Source organism: Haemorhous mexicanus, chromosome 7 (assembly GCF_027477595.1).
Source record: "Haemorhous mexicanus isolate bHaeMex1 chromosome 7, bHaeMex1.pri, whole genome shotgun sequence".
NCBI classification, from domain to species: domain Eukaryota; kingdom Metazoa; phylum Chordata; class Aves; order Passeriformes; family Fringillidae; genus Haemorhous; species Haemorhous mexicanus.
Genome location: NC_082347.1, coordinates 37,991,058 through 38,016,558, shown reverse-complemented (window position 1 = coordinate 38,016,558; position 25,501 = coordinate 37,991,058). Strand labels below are relative to the sequence as shown.

At 41.1% G+C, this 25,501-nt stretch overlaps 1 long non-coding RNA gene across 1 annotated transcript in view; it reads left to right on the top strand.

Moving 5' to 3' along the window:
• Positions 1 to 17,045: 17,045 nt before the first annotated feature.
• LOC132330136 (uncharacterized) overlaps positions 17,046 to 25,501 on the top strand; it is a 135,646-nt gene continuing 127,190 nt past the window's right edge. Inside the window, exon 1 of the long non-coding RNA XR_009487227.1 lies at positions 17,046 to 17,142. This is a non-coding gene — a long non-coding RNA (uncharacterized LOC132330136). The remainder of the gene's footprint in view (positions 17,143 to 25,501) is intronic.

Here is a 25,501-nt window from a genome sequence, read left to right as displayed (position 1 = left end):
CTGAAGACTTTCTTCTCCTCTGCCTGGTGACTGATTTCCCTCTGTGGAAACCCTGACTCTAGGGCAGGGCACAGAAGCCTCAGTTTTGGGGGGAGAAACAGAATATCCTCTGTGTGTGGAGTTGCAAGAGGAAAGTAGGCACCAGAAAATAAAATCTGGCCCTGAAATTTTTTTCAGAGGGGAAATCCTGCCTTTGGATGGTTCATGAGTAGAAGGCTTGAGGAGTTGGGATTGCTCACCTGAAGGTAAAGTTGCCATCAATGGGGGCAGTGATGGAGAGTGCATTTTGTCAGGAGGTGGATTTACATTGATGTGGATGATGAGAGTTGTGTTCTGTGGGTGATCAGTTCCCTTCAGCATCTCCTTGGTTTCTGTCCCTCCTTTAGGTGTTGATTTGAATCAACTCTGTGTAATATGTGAGAAAATAATGTAGCAATGAGGTTTGTTACAGCTCAAATCCATAAACAAGTTGAGATTGCCTGTTTTGGAGGGTTTCCACTTTTTTACTGTAATTGGGTGATACATATCAGACAAGACTGCAATTTTTGGCTATAATATCCCAAGTAGCACAGGCTGTATGCATCAGATAAGAATATAGCTTGTTCTTTTTTCTGTTGATGCTACACCATCCAATATCTGGTTCATTTTGCCTTTACAAAAGTAAGAGTTCAGCTTTTTTATGAGTTTCAAATTTGTCTAAAGACAAATAAATTGACTGTTTTATTTCTGGAAGCAAGATGAGCAAAGCTGTGTGCACAGTGCAGCAATTTTCATGTCTAGCCCTTGAGAAAAAAGCACCACAGAACCCTGAGGTTTAGAGAGCATCATTTTAGTGAAAGGTTCAATGATCTCCAAGTGATAAATTAAACCAAGAGAAGGTTAATACCAGTGATGAGTTTTAGTGATTTTTCTGTAGTCCAGGAAATTTTAAGTGTATGTCTGTTTAGGAAAAGCAAAATATTGTCAGAAGACAAGTCCTAGGAACTTTAATTTTAGTTTTATTTACGTTTTTTTAAGTGGCCAAGCATACTTGAGGGAAAAAAAAAAAAAAGTAAATAGTTGCTATTCATAAAAAAATCCCCCCAGCCATAGAAAGGGAAAAAAATCCAACCAACACCTGTTTTTGAAAGGTCATCTGTCCATTCCATAATCAGGAAGTTCTGTACTTGCATAATTTGATCTAATAATTAGAAAAAACCCATTGATTTTTCCACAGTAAATGTAATAAGGTTGTTGGGATGAAGCATAAGGTGCCTCCAACAGTTTGTTCTTGGAAGGAGTGCCTGTGAAAATGTCTGTGCTCCTGAGCTTTTGTTGCATGTTGCAAGCAGCTTAAATGCAACAGAGTCTGTGGAGCAAGTCTTCTTTTATATCCCCTTTTATTAGATTTACCTGTTAACCAGCTTTTCTGTAGGGCTCCTAGAGGAGAGAGAAGATGGAGACAGTGCTGAGAGAGCAAGGGGAAGAGGCACCACTTGCTTCAGGGTCTTTCTATCTGAATTTTAGGAGCAATTTTTTCACTTTGGGACCACTTGGACCCTGGGATGAACTGCCTGGAGAAGCTGTAGAATATTCCTGGCTGTAGATATTCAGGAACTTGGCTTGCCAGGGCCGTGGATAACCTCATCTAAGGCCCTGCTTTCAACACAAGGTTGGCCAAGATGATCTCCAGGGTCCTTTCCAGCTGAAACTTTGTGATTTTGCAAATCTGTGCTGTTGGCCAAAGGTAACCCAGATCTGCAGCAGAGTCCTGGAAAGCTGTGCTGGCACATGTGGAGGCTGTCAGTGGGATGTATTGTTCAGTAAATTCAATTTAGTGATGCATTTAACAAGAGAGATCCCCCTCTATTAAGGATGTTAAATGTCAGGTCCTGGCTTGTTTGTGATTATCACAGCTGGCCAAAAATGTTGAGATTGGATTCCTGTGCAGTGTTTTGTCAGAAGCTTTCTAGAGCAAGAGTGCCCTGCAGAAGATGGAGTGTTTTGACTTTTATCAGAATGATAAAGAGCCAGGAGGAAATGAAGCCATTTTATGTTGCAGCTATTTAATAATAGACAATGGCATATAAAGTCAAAGTTGGAAATGGAGTATTTAGATTTTGTCAAACCAGAACACACTAGCTCTAAGTGACATCCAGTTACCACAAATAATTTTGCTTTTCAAATGCTTTCTTTCCAGTTCAGGCTGAAGATGAGGTGTCCTTGAAGAATACACTTTGAAAGATCAAAGATTTCCATATTGCTCAGACTCTCAACCAATGTTTTGATGGGTTTTTTTCTGATTCTCCAGCATTTGTGCCCTGGAACCAGAGGCTGTGAGGGAGGCCAGGGGCCAGGGTGGTTTTTGGGATGGTTTGTGAGGGACCTGGTCCCATTTCCCTTGCCCAGCCCTGGGTGCTGGGACCAGGTTCTTTTCCTTGAAATAGTGAATTACTGGGAAAGCTTTTCCAGAATCCTCATTCCCAGGGAGGACTAATAATTCTCTGTGGCAGGGGAGCAGCTCATCTCTTCTGCTGGGGCATCTCTGAATTGCCTGAGAGGGTGGAGAAAGAGGCCAGCAAACAGCCCTGGTGTCCCTGCTGGAAATCCATGGCCCACTGTACTGGAACCAATGGGAAACACAATTCATGGGGGGAAAAATCCACAAAACTGTTTTAAAGACATCTGAGAGGAGGTAGCCAAGGTGCAATATTTTCTCTAGATGTGTTTCCCCGGCACAACTATAATTTATTTGAGGGTTTCTCAGCAGCATGCAGGACTTCTAATTCCAAGAGTTTCTTGGCACAGAGGTGCACAAATTGCCTGCTGAATTCCAAACTCAGTAAGTGAGGGGTCTGCCATGGGAGTGAGGCTTTGGGTGTCCAGTGGAGCAGGGCTGGACAGAGCAGGTGTGACACTGCTGGGGAATTGGGCTTTATCTTCTCACATGGTCCCAGAGTTTCAAGGGTCCTGTGCCAAACCCTGGGTGCCAAAAGCACTTGAGAATAGTTTTCCACCACCACAAACCCTCTTGAGGAAATCCTGGCCTGTGGTGACAAAGCTGAAGCTTTTTCTTTCATGAATACTCCCCATTCTTACCAATTTTCTTGAGTCTATTTCAGCTATTTTCAGTAAGTTTCTTTTTAAAAAGTATTTGCATTTTTCAGGTCAGAGAATTGAGAAAAAAAATCCCAAACATTTGGGTTTCTGCTGGGAATTGTAAGTAATAAAATTTTGCCTGTATATTTTTTCAAATTGGTATTTTCTCTCTCCTTTAAAATTTCCAAGACTTGTTCCCTGACAGCTGCTATAACAAATGGTGGGGCTTCTTCAGCTGATGTAATCCAAGACTTCAGTCATGTCAGTGGAGTTGTAATATTTATTTATCAACAGGTCAATAAAACATAATCTGTTGATTTGTTCTTTAGAGTTAAGTAGCTCTTTGGTCATAATTTTTACTAAAAATACTCTATTTCTAATTATGTATGCACACTAGGCCTGTACAAGAAATTCTGAAAAGAAATTAAAAAGCCTGTTTGCAGGTTTTTAAATCAGGAGACTAATGCTCTATAAATGATCACATAGTGAACATAATCATGACAGGGTTCTGAGAGGGTCAATAGAAATGTTACTAACCAGGTTAAAATGGTAAAATGGTAAAAAGAGGAAAAGTGTTATTATGGTGAGTTAAAAGTAGTGGAGGAATTGGGTTTTTTCCCTTAGTGTCTGGCAGTGCTTTGTTTGCCCCTCATTTGACTTTTTGCTTCAATTGTTGACAATTACTCTGGATCCTCATCTGGTTTAATATTTGGGAAACAACAGGTTCAGGATGGTTCCAGCAAGCTTTGAAATCCCCCCAGAGTTTGGTGCCTGGCCTCTTTTGCACAGCCCTAGGCATGAGGGATGTCCCTTGGATGCAGCCTGGAATCCTGTCACCTCTTCCTCTGCCTGTGTCAGCTGGCTCCTCAGCGTGTGCTGAGCTCCCTTCATTCTGGGGCTGGCAATAAAACAGGAGGAGAAATCTGCTGTGGTTTTCCTTTGGCTTTGTTTCCCACCCTGCAGGCAGATGAGGAGGGAAGAGGCAGCAGCCCCTTGCTTTTCCTGGTGCCACGTTTGTTGCCTGTGCTGCTGGAGCCCCCAGCAGCCCCTGCCCTCATCAGGGTACCCACCACATCAGTAATTTAAAAACCACACATCCTCAAACGCCCATATTTTGTATTTGAGATTGAGATTTCTTGTAAAAAAAGAAAAAAAATTGTATTTGTATTGAGATTTCTTTGTAACCTGCCTAGACAGCCACTGCCCCATTAATTGACTCCCTCTGTTTGACACGCAGCAGATTTATGGCTCTGGGTTGATGAAACCAAAAGGCAATTAAACACAATCAATCAGCTGGCCTGAAGCTTCCAGATTCTGCTCACAAAATCCTTTTCAGACATCATTAGAGCTGGGGCTTCGAGAGGCCTGGAGTGAAAACAAAGGAAAAATGCTTGTTTTTCCAGGTTTTTCCAGGTTTTTCCAGGTTTGTCCTGGGTGTTTTCAGCCTCTCAAAATATACCCTCAAAGGTTCTAAATGGATTTTTTTTTTAAAAAAAGGGCCAAGGGGAAGAGAAGCTTGTAGGGGTTTACTTTCAGCCCTGGGGTAGAAGTGGGGGTAAAAGGAGCATCAGATGACTGAGTGGTAAGTCACTAAATCTGTGTGGTTTCTGCAGTCCCAGGGTCTGCTTTTGCTCTGGGAGGCACTGCAGACATGAACAGCATGCTCCTTTTCAGGGGGAACATTCCCACTTCATTAATTAACAACAAAGATACCATGCAAACACGACAGAGCTGCCTGCTGGATTTGTAAACCCTTTCTTAATCAGCTCTGGAGTTCTTGATTTCCACTGTGCTGCTATGTACAGCCTTAGTCCACCAGCTGACTTCCAGGAAGCTACCATCAACCAGAAGCAGCTTAATTTCACTTACTCATTTATTTATTTGTTCTTTGTAGCTATCCTTTTTCGTCAAAGCTGCTGTGATGTACAGGAAATGAAACAAAAAAAGGTAAATTTTTATTCTTCCATCCATTGTATATCTTTTGAGGAGAAATTCTTGGTATTCCTTGAGCTTGCACACATTAACAAGTGTCAATATTTTTGTTATGTCTGTTACCACTATAAACATGTAAATTACTATATGCTCTTCATATAATAATATAATATTCATATAATATTCATATAATATAATATAATATTCATATAATATTCATATAATATAATATTCATATAATATGAAAAGAGAAAGACCCTCAAGTATTGGTGCCTGTGCTCCTATGCAGTTCTCATATTGTGCTGATTCTTACAAAAAAGAAAAGAATATATACTTTTACACACTTGGGAAGCTGCAATGTCCCAAGAACTTCTTTACCCAGTGGAGAAAATCCTGACAGTTTTCTGACAATGGGGGAAAAAAAGGGAATCAACTTCCACAGCAATAAGCAAACTTTTTTTTTTTTTTAAATGAGTTTTTGTCCTTCTACTTGATCTATATGTTAGGTCACTTCATAAATCTGTTGGTGTTTCTGGCACCTACTTCTGTGTTTGATAGTCAACAAAGGCCAGTTCCCACTTTTGTATATTTATTTTTCCTTACCAACTCCTCTTTATCTGAACTACTTCTCCTCTGATTCTGCTGTGGAGCCAGTCCTCCAACCTCACCATTAAAAAAGGAACAAGGATCTCTCTCAGCAGAGGCCAAGGACATTTGCTGCCATCAAAAGCCACCTTTTGCTAGGAGCCATATGATTGAGCTCCTTATGGCTTCAGGGTAAAGGGGTGGAGAAGTTTTCTCCATCTCTCAATCCCCACTTTATGCTGTTCTTAGAGAGGTGAGGAGGGGGCACTGCTTGACTTCAAGCACACTGGAGAAAACCAGCAGCGGTCTCCTGGTGATGGAATGGCTGCAGAATCCAGAGCATGATGTTTTCCCCACAACTGACAGAGAAGTGTTGGGCTCTCTGGAATCCTGCAGTGACCCTGTGAGATGGTGAGTGCTCACCTTGTGCCAGGTGGTTTGCTGGTTGAGATCCAATTCTGGACCTGAGTCTTGGACCATGGAGTCCAACAGCTGCTGCTCCTGGTGCTCCATGCCCAGAGCAGTTTACTGTCTCCAGAAGGGCTCCTGGGAGGCTTTGGAGAAAGGCCTTGCAACTCCAAATCCAACTCCTTGACAGGATCATTGCTTGTAAGATTTTTCTTCTCTCTCTGAACACCTTCCCTTCTTCTTGTTGCAGAACCACCCAGCAGAGCTGCACCAGGGGAAGAAGCAGCTGATGGGGGAATATCTGCTCTCCCTCATTTATTTTTCCCCCAAAAGGGACCCCCATCCTGGCACCCCCAAGACAGGTGTGCCAGACCCACATCAGCACTACTGGCTTCAGCAGCAAGCAGCTCTCATCCTGGTGTTTTACTGGTTCCTACTTTGCCTCCTAAAAAATTCATTTCACTTTTATTTTAGAACAAAAAACCTCACTTCTAAGTTCTCTGCAAGATGACCTTCTAAAGACAGCTACTGCATTGACCATATAACCTGGACATTGCACACTCTCAGCTGGATCTTGGATTTGTTTTAAATTTTCCAATTGTTAATTTTATAATGCGTCCCTCAGGCCCCTTATTAATGGACAGCTTATGGAGGAGGTCTGGGTTACTGTTTACCACAGCCCTCAATACTTTGGCATCCCTTGAGTCAAATTGAGCTCTCAGGCCTCTGCTTGCCAAGTTAAATCCTTTTAGCATTTTTATAATCTCCAAAAACACGTTTCTTCATCTCTCAGACTCGGTCTCTGCAGTTCAGTAAGCATTTGTTGTTTGAAATCAGATCATGATGAAATCGTTTAATAGTCGGTCTATGAAAATATTTTGTTTAAAAAACACTCAGAACTTAATTGGAATGAAAATACCAGCAGCTGGATTGTAGTTTGAAGTCAAAAGTCTGAGAAGCAGCTGGAACAGCAGGAGTCAGAGAGACACTTCTAATTCTTCCCCTTCCTACAGGAACATTCCAAGGCTGCTCTGCTTTGGCAGGCAATGAAAAGAACCCACTCGTGTTCAGCCTTCTCTGACCAATATCATCTGCTGCTGGCACATCTGTCCCTGAGCTTTGTCTCTGTGCTTAGAGCACAAAAACCTCCTGGTTTTCTTTTTTTCCAATTTTATGAAGGGTTTTGATGAGCTCCATGTACTACCAGAGCATCCTTGTCATTACTGGCATGTCTCAGCAATGACTTGCTCTAGAAGAGAAATTTGGTTTCTTCTCAGCTCCCCTAATTAGAATTAAAGAAGAATATGTGGTAAAGAAAGATTTTGGGTGAGTTGTTCAATGGAGGGGTTACTCCTTCAATGTCATTTGTGAACTTTCTGGACAGTTTTTGTTGTGTTTTATTTATACTTGGTTGGAGGAGTTAAGTTTTGAATAGTTGGAGACCTTGGGTATGCACAGTAATGTCCCTGCAATGAGTTCATTGGCAAAATGCTGGAAGTTTTCAGACCAGATCTCTGTCCAGTTTCCACTAGATAAAATTCCTTCCATCAAAGGAGTTAATTGATAAGGGTGGAATTAAATGCCTGGAGTAATTGCCTTCTTGGGGTAGAAGTAATCTCCACACACAGCCCAGCAGCTTCTTGTTTGCATCAGAAAATACTGGCTCTTCAATTTGTATTTTGGTTTAGATAAAGATGAAAATGGATGTATAAAAAAATGTAGTTTTGACATTGAGGATCTAGGAGGTACTTGCAAAGTACCCCTAAATTAAGGCAGACTTACTGGAGCTGCCTTTAGAGAAACTATTCTCATTGGATGTTTACTTCCAAATTGCACATATGACCAGCAGGATATCTGGATGCCTAAACCCATTTTTTTTTAAAGTTACAGATATAGTAATACAAACTTGGCACAGAATGTAGTGAGAATGTCAGCAACCTCAGAAGTCTGAAAGGATCCAGTGGATGAAGAGCCCTCCTCTGCCAGCAGCAATAAAGGAACTCCAGTGAGGACTTTTGGGGGTTTAAAGAGCATCCAAAGTCATTTAGCCATGTCTGCAACCACCACAGCATTGACAAGCTTTTTGATAAGTGCTTTTTTGGGCGGGATTTTTTATAACCTGGCATGCAAACTGGGATCAGGGGACATAAATAACAAAGTGTAGTTGCCAAACTCACTGGTTAAGGATATAAAGCAGACTCCCAACTCGAAGGTGTTGTCCTTAGTTTATCTCCTACTGAACAATCTGTTTATCCTAAGGTAATCAAAACCATGAGGATGAGGAGAGGGAGCAAGCATGCTTTAGTGCAGAAGGGCAGTTATTATCTCCTGTTAATTTTCAGTCACTCCTGATCATACTGTAAATTATTTGCTGGAGTTAAGTGTGCTTCATTTCCATATTTTGCTTATTCTTTCTCAGCATTATTACTTCAGTGCCCATAGGCTTCATGAATTTAACACAAAACTAATTTTACATCAGCAGGATGGGTCTGGGTTACCTGACTGGGGCCACCTTCATGCTGATGCAGACAGTGCTCAAGCCAAACACGTCCCAAGGAGGAGGAAACAAATATAAACAAATAAATTCTAACCATTGGCAGCTAATTCTGGAGGGGTTCTTGTTTGTTTAATCCCCTTCCAAATTCTGCATTACAAAGATGTTGTCCTTTCTGGACAGCACTGCAGACAGCAGGATTGTCTCACTGGTTTGGCAAGGAGAAATGGACACGGATTAAAAATGTGATGCAGACTAGACCTGGTGAACAGTTGCCAAAATATTCCATGAGTATTTGCTTGGGTTTTGAAGTGAATTCACTTTCTCTTCCTACTTTGGACCTCACACACCAAGAGCATTGCAGTCTTGCCATCCCTGACCACGTATAAAAGCAACCTTTAAAATAATTTGCATCAGCAGAAATTGAATTTTGTATTTGCCACTTTTGTATTGCAGATATTTGCCCAACACTTCAAAAAGAAAGGAGAAAAAGGAGAGTGCAGCACTTCTGTCAGATCACAACAGTGGCAATGAGGAAGGGAGTAATGCTGCCAGTTTTGCCTTGTAAGCATAGCAGGAGAATAATTCTGGGAGGAAAAAGAAAAAGCATAGAAAATGTATTTGTTCCTGCCTTTTGCTGAAGGTTGCATTTCATCCAGAGAGTGCTTGCACCAATCCTGAAGTCAGCACGTGGTGCCAAAAGAGGGGCAGATCTCAAGTGATGGTATGGGAGTGGAAAAGGGCACTTGTGGCCCTACAGCAGGGTTTCTGCTGCCACTGGTGAAAGTTTCTGTCATTTTAGGTGGTGTTTGTGTGCTGCTGTGCAAGCTGTGCTCAGGGTTTGTCCTCAGGCTGTCCCACACAGGGTGAGTGTGGGTGTGAGGGAGTGGGGCTCAACAAGGGGCTGAAAAATAAATCTGGGGGGACAGGGGTGGATCAGTGTCACAGAAAATGGCTTCAGCACTGAGAGTTCAGCAGCTCCATGGACAGCTGGAGAAAGATGGGCAATCAAGAAATACAAGAAAATGTTCCTGCTGTGATTTTCCTAAGGAGAGCATCCAAATCCAGGTTGTAGTCTGTTCATGGAGTCTCTGCAGTCAAGGAAGTGAAACCTGTCAAGCACTTTATTGTCTCTGACATTCAATTGAGAAATCAGGTTATTCATTCAACTCCTAAATAAGCACAAAATCTGACAGATAAACTTGAGTTTCTAGAATAACTGACTGTCAGGAGGCAGAAAGTTGAGATTCCCAACTGCAGCCTGGTAAGTCTGTTTTCCTTTATCCTTCTGGAGAAGCCAGAATCCTGAGTTGCTAGATTAGGTTTAGCTTTCAGAGGAGAGTGATTTAAACCAAAATATTTTATCACACATATCCCAGAGCTCAGCACAAGCCCTCAATTGTGCTCTGCTGAAATTCATGTGAATGCCATCATTGTATTGATCAGTTGACTATCACTGCAGATGTTTGAGGGTTATGGATTCTTTCCTGAGATCATATTAAATCTTAAATTGGGTTTCTGAATTACCAAAGTAAATGAATAAAAGGGTATAAATGGATAAGCAAGGAAGTTGCATCAGTTTACACAGCCTGAGGTTGTGGGCTGTACTTTATTTTGTGCCAGCTCTGTGTTCCTACATCATTAAATTGTTCTTGTGGTATCTGGTTGTGGCATTTGATTACAAAATAATTCTGCCATAAAGAAAGAAGCTGTCTTCTAATATAAATCCATGTTTAGTGTTCAGGATTTTCATACGCTGTGAGGATATCACGTAAGAAGCAAACCTTTTCTTCACTATTTTGAACATACTCTTGAGCATAATGGATTTAAAAATCCACTCTAACCTTTTGCTGTTGGTACACAGCATGTGTCTGACCTCCTGACCTCACAGCTGTATTCAGGGAATTGTATACCTCAATGATTTCTTTTTATACAGACCTGTGCTTGGTTAATTTTAAAAATAATTATTCTGAGTTTTCATAGAAAGGAGAGTCAGAGACACAGCACGTTCCAGCCTAGAAGACACAGCTACTAAAGCACCATGCTTAAAAGCCTTACTTTTACCAGGATTGAAGTGTAATTTACAACTGCCTCTCCTTATCAATGTGAGTATGGATAAATATTCCACTTTTAACTACAGGGCTGCTCTGCTGTTCTTTAAGAGTAATACCCCATGGAACAGAGCTGGAGTGGGTTTTTATCCAGTGATATGGAGTGTCAAATGCTGTGGGGCTGAGAGGGTCAAGAATGAATTATTCTGAAATACAAGGAGCTGTTCCATGCCTTGGTGAGGAATCAGATCAGCAGGCAGAGTTCCCTCTGCAATGAGTGGTGTGAGATCACCCAGCCTCAGCAAGGGCTCTTTGAGAACCCTTTTCTACAGTCACAGGTCTGGACAATGGCTGCACCCACAATTCTGCTTTCACTTTTATCATTTCTACGACTTCACCAATGCAATTTCTAGTAGACCACTGTAAAATGCTGTGCTGGTGCAAGTGGTGGGCAGTGAACAGTGATGTTGGGATGATCATGTGTGGAGGGTGTGCAACCTTTAAAATTGGTTTTATTTTTGGAGGAAGGCTGATGTTCCTACATCCCAATAGCCAAACCTGACCTACAAATGAAAATGTGATGATTTCAGAACATTGAATAGAAAGATGTAGGTATACGTAGACAAACACAGATTTAATTGAAGTACTACTGGTGGACATCTGAAAATAGATACATTTGTTTTGGAGTTTGATGTCCTAACAAGGCTTCTAACAAGAGCTTTAAACCTCGGGGAGTAGAGCAATATTCTGAGTTTCACTTTTACCTACATGTCAAAGCCAGTCATTTGGTACTTAGCATTGCTTTAAATAAAGCAGGACAGATCTGTGTTTCCACTGTCAGCCTTCTCATCCCTTTCTGATTTACAGAATGAAAGTTGCTGTTTCCATCTGTCATCTCTCTTTCTCTCTCCTGAGAATGCAGAAGGACCTTGGCCTCAGCCTCCAGGCAGCATCCAAGCAGGTCCTTACTCCATCCCACTCACAGCAGTGCCCTTGCTCTGCAGCATCTTGGTGACTCCTCTGCCCACCTGACCTGCAAGGTGTGCTCTGTGATTTTCCAATTATCAGGGTGCTCACAGGTTATTTTAGAGGGGGAAACAGTCCAAGAAAAAAACACAACCTCCCTATTCATCTTCAGCACAGCCACGTGCTTGACGTGATACTTCATACAGTACTGAGTAAAATGAGCCTGCACAAATGGTGTGGGTGCAAAAATTAGCATTACACAGTCGATAAATCATGCAAGGAATTTGGTATCTGTGTACTTAATCTAAATTTGTTAACACTGGCAAGATAAAGGTCATTTGGACTCCATGCCGACTCTTGAAACTGGGACGCTGTTCAGAAATTTGAGGTTTCTCCATCCAGCTGTGTACATGTGCCTTGTTATCTAATACTTTAATTGCTAACAAAACACTGGGTAGTGGAGAATATACTGGTCTGTGTCAATATTTAAGCAGGACTTTACTTATGGCTGAAGTTTATTCACCTTGGAGGGAGAAAATTTTTTGCCTCACTTGAATAATTGGGCGGAGAAAAGGCAGGGTTTCAACTTGCTCCTGTGGCTTGTGCTTACTAAAGGAAAAGAGAGAAGTATGTCAGCTATTTTTGAAACCTGCATTTTTCAGGTCCTTTTTCTTCTTTCTTTTTCCTTTTTCTGGAAATTTCAGGAACTGTTGAGACTTCAGAGGTGTTTGGGACCTTTCTCCTTCCCTCTTCTAAATGGTTGAGGAGAAATAAGCTCTCTGGCTTGTTTCTGATGAATATTTGCCTTAAATTCTTGAAATTCTTCCACAAAGGAGTTGTAATTGTCTCTCCTCTCCTGTCCTCATCACTCCTTGGAAAGCTGAGCCTGGGGCTGAGGACTCCTGCAGGCTTACAGGGAAGGGCACCTGAGAAGAGACAGGAGAACCTGCTGAGGTTTAGGTACAGCAACCACCACCACTGTCTACCTACACCCCATTCCCAGAGGCTTTTCCCCAAAGTCCCTTTCCTTTAAGCTTCTAAAGCCTAAAAACTTTCTGTTTCTCATGTCCAAAAGTCTGATTCTTGCTGTGGAGGAAGTTAAAATGAGGGATGCCACCACACTCACATAAAGCCATAAAAAAGAGAGGGTTATAGAGATGAATATTTTCTTATGCAAACTGGGGTTGTCCACAAGGGAGAGGCAGCAATGTGGAGCTGTGAGGTCTCTGCCATGTGCAGAGGCTCAGTCTGGGTGATTTTTCCTGGAATCTGTTCACATGGCTAAAGGATCTGTTTGTTTGTCATGCCTCATGTTCACCAACCCGTGGTAATGTTAACAAACCAAGTCCTGAGGAAGTTCCATGCTTTGATCATTCCTTTATGCTTCCTGAAAGTCTCTCCTGGGCTGATCCTGCTTGAAACCTCCCCTCCCACACTGAGAGTTTAGTCCTTGCTTCTGCTTTTCCCCATTTCTCTGCTACACTGGGACTTGAAATAAATAATAGCAAAATGACCCCCCTGTACCAAGGCACAGAGGGTACATTCAGCCTTTGTCCTGTGAAATAGGACAACATTGCACCCCAAATGTAGCCCAGCTCATGGCTGCTCTGTACATCACAGGACACTAGAAAACAGGAATCCAGGTACCCAACTGCTGGTTTTAATACAAATCTCATTTTTAGTGTAAGACCTGGCATTTGGCCAAAAAAGTGGTGGTTTTGTTGGGTGTGGGAGTTTTTTTTGGGGGGGGGAGTTGGTTTCTTTTTTCTCTAAGCAGAGGAAATGTGCAAAGAGCACACACACCATAAGTTAGAGCTGGGTGCAGATAATTGGAGAGGGGAAGAAGAGGCAGTGAGCTTTGAACAAAGAATCTTTTCTGCACAGGAGATGTGCACATGGGCTGTGCCTTCAAAAACCTCTGCCAGCTCTGACCAGGCTGCTCAGGGTGATACCTCAGGTTTTGGGTTTTTCTGTTCTGTTTTGGTGGGCAGCTATAGCTTTATATGAGGTGTTCCTGGGATCTTTGCACAGGGTGCTGAAGACAAAACAATCCTGTTCCAGCTGGAGACTCAAGGCCAATCTCTTCAAACTTCAGGCCCAAAGCACAAACAACTGAAAGGAGGAGGGCAGGCAGGCAAGCAAAGAGGATGAAACTTCTTAATTTGAAGCTATTAATTGGGCAGTTTATATATATATATATATATATATATATATATATATGCAAATGGAATAAAACTTACAAAAATGTGAGACCTTGTGACCAAGCTCTTTTGCTTCCATCTTGGAGCCATCTGGGCAGAGCCAGGACTGTGGCCTATGAAGGCACTTCATTAAATATTCACTTTATTCCTCTGAACTCCATCTAGCCTCTGTTCCAGCTCCTGAAGGCATCAAGGGGACAGACTGGAACTTGTCTGTGTGTCCTGCAGTCGGTGGGGCTCTGCCTGTCCCTCCAGAGGGAACTGGGAAGGCTCAGAGCAGGGATTCAGGAGTCAAGGCTGATGTTTGTCCTGCATGAATAAACCAAGAGTTGGAATGAGCTGCATTCAGCAAACTAGCCAACAGTTCTCAGCCTTGTTCTGTGACAGTCAGCCATCCATTGGCTTTCAAGGTAAATTTTGGACATTTTTCTGAGCTGGTTTCAAGTGTGGCTTGTGTTTGTCAAGCAGAATTTTCTTCCACATCCTCTCCCTAATCCAGATTTTCCAGCAAATTCTCAAAGAAATTCTTATTAATGCAAATCCAATTCCTTAACAATCCCAGTACAGTAGATTTAAATATTTAAGTGCTTTATAATAATTTCAATTCTCATTCAGATATATATTTTCAGTAGGAGTATTATTGGAAGGACACCTTTTAATTTGCAAAGTCACTACATTATGGCATGATGAGGATCTAAATTGTGAAGTGTTGAACTTAAAGCCATCATTATCTGCTCTGACAATAAAAATCAAGTCTGCAGCTCACTATTGCTAAACCTGAATATATAAAACCCCTTGTCTGTCCTTCACATCTCTAATATTTAGCCAGGTGCTAGAACAGCTAAAATCTGAGATATTTTTTGATAAAATTCTGGGGTTTGGCTCTTTAGAGTCCATCTTTATAAGACCTTTTTTCTAATGAAGCCTTATTTGATAGCTCTAAACATTGATACTTTAGGAAAAAGTACCAAACAATTTTTAGAATATAGGAGGATGAAAAACTAAAAAAAGGATGAAATTAGAAAGAACTAGTTATTTATGTCAAAGAAAGCTCAAACCCAGCCATGTTTAAATGCTGAGGTGTATTTTCTTTAGGATTTCCTGCTAAGAATGATAGATCCAACATCTTTTATCGTGTTGGTGATTTTTGGCTTTCTAGGAGAGCTGGAGTGTGGTGGCAAGAAAGTCTTCCTAGATTGCCCATGATGAATGTTTGGACACAAACCAGGTTTTGTAGTTAGGAAAAAGTGGTTTCCTTCCACTCCCAGTACTTTCCTTCCTGTATTCTCTGTGGTACCTTGCTTCTCAAAGTCAGGTTTTGTCTCAGCCTAGCAGATCTTTCAGACAGAGGTTATTAGAAATGTTGTTCCTTCTTAAGCAGTTAAATGCATGTCATTTTAGATTTCCTATGCCATTAATTTTAAATATGCATTTGTGGGTCTTTTCCCCACTTTGGGGTATTGGCAGGCTCTAAAGAGCCACATATTAGACCATGCCAGTTGTTCTCAATCATCCTTGTGACAATGTTATCCCTGTAAAATGGCCAAAGCAGAGCTTGTGGATTATTTGATGCTTAATTATCTTAATTACGTAGATATCAAATGTAATATGTGCAATCATAAGGCATATAACCAAATTATTCGACCACTTTTGTCTTCTCCCCTACTTTGCTCCTTTTAGTGGTTTACATTTCTGAACTACCACTTAAAAAAATAGAAAAAAACCAAAACACATGATTGATATTTCTGCACTGGTTTGGATTATGGTAACACATGATGTGAATATGAGAGTCCATTTGAAGGCTTCCACCCTTTCCCACATTCTGTTTAAACTCAGGGCAGCCCAGTTGCTCTGGACCACATGACTATTAATTTTTCATATCTTGAGCCTGCTAATAAATGTGATATTTAAAAAAAAAAACAATGACTTTTGTGACTTCTATGTCATTTCTTGTACCTGGTGTTAACTCAAGGATCCAGAGACCCTAAAACTCTGGAGGTATTACTGGCTTGATGGTGCTCCAGGGGAAGTATTTCTGTAGTAATTTCAGAAGTCTCTCCATCTGTCATTTCTGGATTTGCTGTTGTCACTAGGAAAACACTGCATCATGTGCAGTGCCAGCACTGACTTGGGGACAGCTTTGATAGAATCTCTCCACAGGTTAATTAATTCTGGTGTATTCTTGCCTAAAGCAGCCAGGTCCTTCAGAGGGGCAATCCTAGCACTGTCCAAATTTTATATTGGGGGAAAAAACAATGTGGGGAACCCTTACCCTGCCTGTTAGGGCTGGTATATTCACTGTAATACTTACAAACACCCCTAAAAGCAAAGTACCCTGATTATCTGTGCTGTCTTAGCAAGCAGTTATTCAGCAATTATGTGGCAAGTTATTCTACACAACTTCATAGTGAAGTTCAGTTCTAGAACTTCTCTATGGTACTTTTTCCTTTAAAAAAAAGGGCCAAGGTTTGAATGCAGCCTTCAGAGTTCTTTTCTAAGCCACTGCTGTTAATCTCTGTGTGTTACAAGCTGCTCTTAGGTAGTACATTCCAGATAAGAGAGTGTAAAACAAATGGTTTCCCTTGCAGAGACTATCACTTAGAGCTAAAATCATTCCAAGCTCTGTGTTGCTTTGAGAATTTAATCAGCCACCTTTTGCAGTTAATTGCTATTTTGGCAGGCTGGAGAAGGGAAATGGAGATTTTTAACAATTTCATATCAACACAAACCAAAAAGAATTTGATGAGACAAATAAAAGGTCTTTTTCCTAACTCAAAGAAGCTCAGCTTGCCAAGTACCAGAAGCTTTTTGCAAATATCAAAAGTGGGAGAGGATTTCTTGGAGAAAAGCTTGCTAGATCCCTCTGTGATGAAAGATTTTATGCAACATAGGTAAGTTCCACTTGGAGCTGGTCCTGCCTAGCACATCTCACCCAGGATGTTCCACCCCAGCGAGCCAGGCTCTTGGGAAGCTTTGTGGAGCTCTGACATGAACTGAAAAGTGTCAAACCTGGGTAAATTTACCTCTCTGTCCCTCTCCTAGGTGGCGTTTGCTCCAGCAGATGTGCACCACAGCATTTCTGCCCTTCCCCTCACTGACAACACCACCAACTCAGCATTATCAGCCAGCTCTGTCCTCTCCTGATTCACACAGGAGAAAAAGCCATGCCAGAGCTGGCAATCAAGAAAGTGTCTGTTTGTCCTTAATATCCACTTCACTCTAAACTTACTGAAGCACTGAAAACCACAGGAGCAGCTCTTCCAGTTGCTCATAATGTGCTCTTTGTTTTGTGCTTGGCTTATCTTTGAGCACAATGCAATCTGAAGGAAGTACACCCACTCCCTGATGTTTTCCTTGGGAGCCAGAAGTGTGTGTGCAGCGTTTTTTGGGGCAGTGGTGAGCAGAAGTGGAGTGTGTGCTGTGAGAGGTGAGGGGGATGGTGGTGCTGGGGTGCAGGAAATTGTGCTGGGCTTTAAAAGGTGCAGATCCAGGCTAAAACCAGAGTTCTGGCACTTTCTGGTTTCAAAGTGTGCAGCCAGAGTCAGAAAGCTCCAGCAGCAGATGCAGAGCCGTTCCAGCTTGGTGGATGGTTTTCCAGGGCTGGTACACCTTGTGCTGGGAGCACACCCAGGCTGTGGAAAGTTCAGCAGCTAAACTGAAACTAACCATTGTTCAAATACTTCTGAAATGAGAGAATCTTGTTTACTTTAACGTTTTCCCTTCCTAAGAGGCAGGCAGTGTTTTCCCAGCCTGAAATGTTTCTCCCCTCCTTAGCATTTCCAAAAGTGACAGTGTCCCTGGGTCCTTACATATCTAATTCTGATCTCTTTGCAAATTAATATTTTTAAAATAATTAGTAATTAGTTAATAATTAATTATAATAATAAAATAATTAATAATTATAATAATTATAAGAATAGTCAACAATAATAATTATAATAATTAATAATTATAATAATAAATAATAAATAATTAATTAATATTTTAAAAACCTGAAACTAACCATTGTTCAAATACTTCTGAAATGAGAGAATCTTGTTTACTTTAACGTTTTCCCTTCCTAAGAGGCAGGCAGTGTTTTCCCAGCCTGAAATGTTTCTCCCCTCCTTAGCATTTCCAAAAGTGACAGTGTCCCTGGGTCCTTACATATCTAATTCTGATCTCTTTGCAAATTAATATTTTTAAAATAATTAGTAATTAGTTAATAATTAATTATAATAATAAAATAATTAATAATTATAATAATCATAAGAATAGTCAACAATAATAATTATAATAATTAATAATTATAATAGTAAATAATTAATAATTAATTAATATTTTAAAAACCTGAAACTAACCGTTGTTCAAATACTTCTGAAATGAGAGAATCTTGTTTACTTTAACGTTTTCCCTTCCTAAGAGGCAGGCAGTGTTTTCCCAGCCTGAAAGGTTTCTCCCCTCCTTAGCATTTCCAAAAGTGACAGTGTCCCTGGGTCCTTATATGTCTAATTCTGATCTCTTTGCAAATTAATATTTTTTTTAAATAATAATAAGTCTAGGTGAAAACTCCTAGATTTTATTTTAGCTCGTGATTAATCCATTAATGTGGAAATTTTAAATACATGTGGCTGCCTTGGGAGGCTGCCTGGATAGTCCAGATCTGATGTGTATGTGTATTATTTATATTTATATTTTTATGTGGAGTAGGGAGGACATAAGAGCACACTGCAGTGTTTAAGGATTCTGAATTTGCAGAAAGCAGCATAATCCATATTTGCTACCCTCTCCTGTTTATGGACAATGGTGTTGCAGCTAAAATCCTGCTGTGGGTGTGGATCTAATCTCACATGTGTGTCCATGTCCCCTCTAATGGCTCATCTGGGACAGAAGGGCAGTCCACTGCTCTGTTACTTACTAGAGGTGTTCTTTGTTTGAGATAGTGAATTTTGATCTGAACATCTCCCTGCTCTCCAAAGCTCTGTGGGCACTCTCAGCCTCTACTGGGATTTGCCAAATGACTTTTCATTTTCTGCTGAATTCTGAATATAGTTCCAAGGCATCAAAGAAAAGATTATAAAAAATGACTGAATGCGAAATAAAATCTTGTCCCCTCCCCTTCTTTTTTTTTTTTTTTTCTTTTTTTTAAACCCACTAAGACAAAACCATATACAGACACCAGGTATCAGCCTCATTTTAGAGTTCCTTTAAATTTCACAGGGACTCAATCTTAAATGGGGAAAGTGAAAAGTCATTTGGGATTTGGGTCAGAGTGACAGGTAAATATATTAATATATAAATATAAATACCATTGGAGTCCTATTTGCAAGGTGCTAAAAACTTGGTTTAAAAGCTGATCTTGGAAAAGCTCTTTAACAGAAATATATTAAGGAGTTTTTCTCTTTCTCTGAATAAAATTCAAACCTTGGTTTAGATTTAAATTGTAGTTCTGAGGTTTTTAATATCAAATACAGTTTGTGGATCATTGCTGATATCTTACTCTATCTTGAGCAAAGCAAGTTAGAGACCAGGCTGTTTTCCTTTTAAATAAATAAACATTGTTGTTTCATTGATGGCTCTTAACAGAAGAGGTCAGCCCCATTGTTTCTGAAACAGCAGCATATGAATCTGAAACATAAATTATTAGTACCAACAGCAAAACTCATGGTGTAGTCAAGCATTTGTCACAATGAATGAAAAAATAAACAAGTTATTCCCCCAAGACCTCGGTGCTATTTAGAGATGAATGAAAATTTCATTGAATAAAATAATCAGCTTGAATATTTTTCGATTGTTCTGTGATTATTTGAGAGATTATATCCTATTGAAAAATCTGCACATGAAATACTTAACTTTTAAAATTGCTCCAAATTGGAGGTAAAGCATTCAATCATGTTTTCCTTGGGAAAACATCATTTCAATCATGTTTCAATCCCACTTTTATACCATCTTAATGTTTGTAATTTTTTCTAACCAAAAAGTCTTAGTGAAATAAAAAAGTTGGACTCCCTTGTATTTCTAGTATCTCATACTGCTTCATCCTTTCTGGAGAGAGAAAGGAAGAACAGAAGGGAGAGGAAAAAACCTGAAACTGCAGAAAGGAGAATTGAGATTTCTCAGTTTTCAGAACCCGAGATGAAATATTTTGTGCTGAATTTGAAGCATTTTATTCAGAGAAACACCTGTTCCTATAAAAGTGGTGGTTGCATTTCCTTTGATGTTGTGTTGTACTCGAGTTAGAACAAAACCAATTACTTTTCATGCATTAATTTTCATGGACTAAGTGAAGACTCTTGTAGTATTTCCATAATTAAATGTCAGACTGGTGAAGGCAATGTAGTTAAAATGGTACCTGCTCTGCAGTGCCTCTGTGCATCAGGGCTGGGCCTGGGGCTTCGTTTTTCAGGCTCTTTCATGAGCAAAAGCAAGCTGGCCTGAAGTTTATAAACAGCTTTAAGCAGCAGCTCTGAGCTTTGCTAGAGCAGCATCCATCACAGGGATGCAGCAGGAGCTTTGTCTTATCTCCTCTCCCTCCCCAGTTGTGTGCTCTCATACCTAGACAGCTGGCTCACTAAAACAAGTGTGCTACTGCTGAGCACAAAATAGAAAAAAAACCCCTTAAAAACAAAAAAAACCCTGCCAAAAGCCCCCCAAAACCACCAAAAAAACAAAAGAAGAAGAACAACAAAAAAGACTGGCACTGCATTTAAGACTTGGATTTACAGCTCCGCGTTGTAATCAGACGTCACAGATCCTTTCACAAGAACTGTAAAACAAGTTTCCTCACGAGAAGGAAAATGAAAAAAGCAAAGAAGAAGGTGGGTGTGCTGTCCCCCATTAAACAATTGTGAAGTTCTACTTCAGTGTAAGCTTGAGGGGGAAAAGGGGACGTGGCAGTAAATCATCTGTGCAGCTCCCAGCCATAAAGTTTCTTGAGCAGTCAAAACTGCCAGGGCTTATTTGGATGACTTATTCCTAGGCATGGGGGATGGAAGAAAGTTTATAATCCAGCTGCAAACTTCTGCTGTCTCTGGTGTCACTGCTGTTTACATTACTTGATAATGTGCTACAGAAACCTCCTTCTCTTTCAGAGCTGGTGTTTTGCTGCCTGACCTTGTTTTGGGGTTGTTTCCCCAGCCAGTGGAGAGGGGGTCTGGCATTGCCTTGGCCTGGGGTGGCTCTTGCAGGGAATTTGGTGAGGGGGTGCAGAGCCAGGCTGGGCTGGGCTGGAGCTGAGTGGGTCTGGCTGGGTTTGGATCAGGCCCTCCAGTGCCCTGGTCCCTTATCCAAGCTGGGATGGATTCAGTGGTTGGGATGTGTTGAGGCTGGAAGGGAGATGAGTGCCCGGTGCCTTGGGAGCTGCTGGCTCTCAGATAATCCAGCTGGGCTCAGAGCAGGCTGCCAGAGCTGGGCTTAAATCACCAGATCCTCACCACTAGGCTCAGCTTAAAATATTCATTGCCCATCTCTGAGGGAAAAGAACTTGTAGAAAGTCCTCAAAGCCTGACAGGAGGCTCACACAGTGTGGGCATCTGTGTGCAAACCTTGAGATGAGCAAGATGGGCTGACTTAGAAATGCCATGGAATGGGACAGATCCTGGGGAGAGAGAAATGGAGCTAGAAACAAGTCTCAAAGGGTGGCTTGGCATAAAAGACTAGATATTTTGGAGAAATAGAATTTTGAATGATGCATTGTAGTAGGACCCACAAGGGGTAATTTTAGATTATTGGCTTTAAGGCATTTACAGCATGGTGTGGCAAAAGCTGATAGGCCAAGAAATGCTTCTAATGTATTGTAATTAAGAAATAATTAGCTTCTGATTGTGATGGCATGAATTGTAACATCTGTATTGCCTCACCCTTCCCATGAGACTGAAAATGGAGTAGAAGTTTTTAAAACACCTTTCTGTTGCCCCATCTCTGGGTCAGAAAAGGGCTTAGTCAGAATCATAAAATCATGGAGTGTTTTGGGTTGGAAGGGATCTTCAAAATCATCTTGTTGCCAGCCCCTGCCATGGGCAGGGACACCTCCCACTGTCCCAGACTGCTCCAAGCCCTGTCCAGCCTGGCCTTGGGCACTTCCAGGGATCCAGGGGCAGCCACAGCTACTCTGGGAATCAGTGCCAGGGCCTGCCCACCCTCCGAGGGAAGAATTCCTTCCCAATATCCCACCTAACCCTGCCCTCAGGCAGTTAAAGCCATCCCACCTTGTCCTGTCACTACTCACCCTTGTCAAAAGTCCCTCTCCAGCTGAAAGAACTTCATGGCTGTACTTGTATTTCAGATTTTAGTAACTGCAAACTGTGCACAGTGGTTGGCAAGACCATTTGCAGTAGGAAGCAGTGCTTCTGTTTGACAGCACAGGGATTTATCTGATTTATCTGATTTATGTGATTTTTCTGATTTTTCTGGTTTATCTGATAGGAGCCTGTGCCTGGTGCCTGCCTGGGTCCCAGCAGTGAGTGGGCAGGGTGCAGTTTTCAGACAGTCCCTGCCTGGGTGAGAGGAGCAAGTGCTGAAGCACTGAGAGAAAACCATTCCTGCAGAGCAGCAGAACTTGCCCAGAAGGATGTTTCATAGTGCAGCAAGTCAATTGGCAAGTTAGGGGAGGATAAAGGTGTTTAAAGTTTGTGTTTTAGACAAGCAACTTGAAAATTTGTGAGAATAATTCCAGAGCTGGCTCCTAAACTGTGTATTTCTGGGGGAAAGGGAGGAAACTAGGCCTGAATCAGGACTGTATTATTCTTTCTTCTCCTGGAATTCTTTCTGCTCACTTTTTCCTTGAGCACTGTAACAAGACAGACATCCAGTACCCCGAGACCTCTGACTAACGCTTGAGATGAGTATCTTTTAAATTAAACAGAACTCAGCCTGACCTCTCTCTGTCTTAAATTTCTTACTAGTATGAAATGTTCCCTTCAAACAATCTTAGACCTGTGGTTCCCCCTTCTCCCCTTCACCTCAGGTATGATTAGTGCTTAATGGACCTTGAAAAGCACCTCTATTTATAATGGCCACAGGTTGCTCTTGCTTAGATATGATCTCCAATTTTCTGTTTTCTCTTGAAACAAAACCCAAAATGGTGGGATACATACTTGGTTATTATGTTCATATATGCTACATTTTTTTTTCCCCCAGAAACACAGTCTTTGGTGAATGATTTAATCCATATCACTTCGTGTGAGCCCAAAACAATGGGCTGCTTTGTTCTGATAGCATGATATCCCTTACACAGATACACCAGGGTATCAGGTGCCAAGGGGCTCTTTCCATGGAGGAGGACATCTGAGTCCAGGACGTTTATTCTGCATCTGAGGAGCTGCAGTGAGAGCCAGAGATAGGACTCTCCCAGCCACTGCATTTTGCTGCACAAAAAACCCTCAGAATCCCACAAAACTGATTGTCAGCCCTGTGTTATTTGCTGAAAAACAGGGATAAAAGCACCCAGTGCCTTAAGAAAATCAACCCAAGCAGGCAAAGACCCAAACTGTGATTCCAGCATCATTTCTTGGGTTGAATAAAACCTTGTGGGTCAGACTCCAGCTCAAAACCACATCAGTTATGCCTGAGCCTCTCCTCATTGAGCACGTGTTTCCAAGGAGCAATCTCCAAGTGCCACAGCCTTTCCCAGACCTTCCTGACTCCACTCAGACTAGAAAAGGAGAGAGGTGAAGCTCTCCCAGCTGGTAGAAGGTCCTGAGGGATGAGATAAACAGTCATTACCTTTGCTAATGATGGTGAATCCCTGTGATGTGCTAATCATGGAGCAGCAGTGCCCACCTCCAACTGCCTAATTAAATTTCCTAGGAAGAGATTACAGTGGGATTACTGGCTTTCTCCATAATGGCATCAGATCCAATACAACCAGCCAAAGTTCAGATATATTTGCATTGCTAATGTGGCTGGGACTTATTTCTCTTCTATTAACAATAATGGCTGGAAGTCCTGGTGGAGGCTGGGGCTGCACCACTCTCAGGAGTGGGAAAAGACTGGAAAACTTCATCAGGCCCTGTGTCAAATCTGGAGAGAGCAGTAACCACCTCCAGGGCTGTCCAGTCACTCAACCAGAAGACAAGTGTATTGTTTATTATTTTGTATAATGCACGAGCTTTAACATACAATCCCTGCTCACTTGGATTATGTCATTTTCAGCTATGCTAATTTTCTAGTAATTAGTACCCCCAGGGCTGGGTACCATCTGTTTTCCACAGTTCCTATCACCTGAATACCTAAGGGCAGATTTAAAATATAAAAAGAGCTCCAATGGGACATAAGTGTCTGTAAAACACGGATTTTCATGCTCATTTTAGCTATCAGCACATTCAAAGTGGTTTCTTTGATTCCCCTTCTCTCCCCAGAGTCTTTCCAAACATAGCCAGGGTGCTCTCCTTTTCTCCCTGGCCAAATCCTGAAAGGTGACTTCATGTGTGGAGACTCCCCCTCAATCACTGTGTTTCAGGCTTCAGTACATGACTCAGAGGATAAATATTCAAAAACAGGGCAATTTCTCAGTGCTGTTTCACTAAGCAAGCTAGGGAGGGTGACGAGGCCAGCGAAGTTTTGATTTCAGGTGATCAGCATGGAATGTGGCTGTGCAAAATGAAAGTGGTGAAAAATCACTGGCTGCACAGCATATCCAAATTTGCTTAAATGCATTTCCAAATTAGAATAATTTGGATTCTCCCTAACTGAAAGCTGTTTCAAAAGCATTCTCTATTTTTAGATCATTACTGCTATTTCAGAATGTTCTAATGTTACATGATTGAAGTCCTTGCAGCAATTACACTCCTAGGCAAAAAAGGAAAAATGAAGCAATTTAAAATGTGTCATTTGATAAAAATGAATGGAGAAAACAGAAAATATTCACCCACATATAGTATCTTGTCAAAGGGCAGCTGGACAAGCAGCCTGGAGAGATTAAAGGAATCTAAAAGTCAAATAATTAAAGGCTGCAGCAGATTGAAAAGTGAAACAATGGTTAAGAAGTGAGAACTGCAAACAGTAAGACAGAGAGAGAAACATGATGGAAAGCTGTGGAGAATAGGCTCCTTCACTCTCTCCCAGTCCTGGATCCCCTTGTACTTGATGGGGTGCTCTCTTATTCTTCATTTTCCTCTTCTAAACACTCCTTATAATGATAGCTGTCAGGTTTAGGTTTCTTTAACTCTTGGCTAAAATGTTTAGAGAATAATTCTATGGATCTCTCTGATGTTTGGTGATATTTTAAAGAATAGTAGCTCAGTATCTGAACCCTCAGGTCTGAAATCTCAATGTCTTCACCAATGCTGTAAAGACTCAGTTTTGTATCATAAATTTAGGGACAACTTTTAATAATCCATTGGCTGGGTTTTTCCATGTGTATAGATATTTACATTCTAATTTATATGGTGAAGAAAAACTTCTTTTTTTTTTTTTATTGCTGACTGCTGATATTTGAGGTATGTGAAGTATTTTTTTTGCAATGCTGTTTTTAAAATAATGCTAAAATTATTTACACATAAATTACTGATAAGGCCCAGGATTTTATTTTCACTGCTCACTGAAAAATGTAAAAAATGTGAATCTGATTTTTAGGGCTACCCACGTCATCTAGCAAGAGACTAAAAAAACCACAACTCCTCTCCTTTCGTCCCCAAACACACATGAGAAACAGGTCAAGGATGCTGTGGTACAGAGGAATGGACAGATGGGTCCTCACCTTGCTGTACACTCCAGACCCTGAATCCTGCTGCAGCTTAAATAACTTTTATTTCATTGTTTCATAAAAAATAAAGTTAAAACAATGAAATCAGCTTAAATAGAGCTTA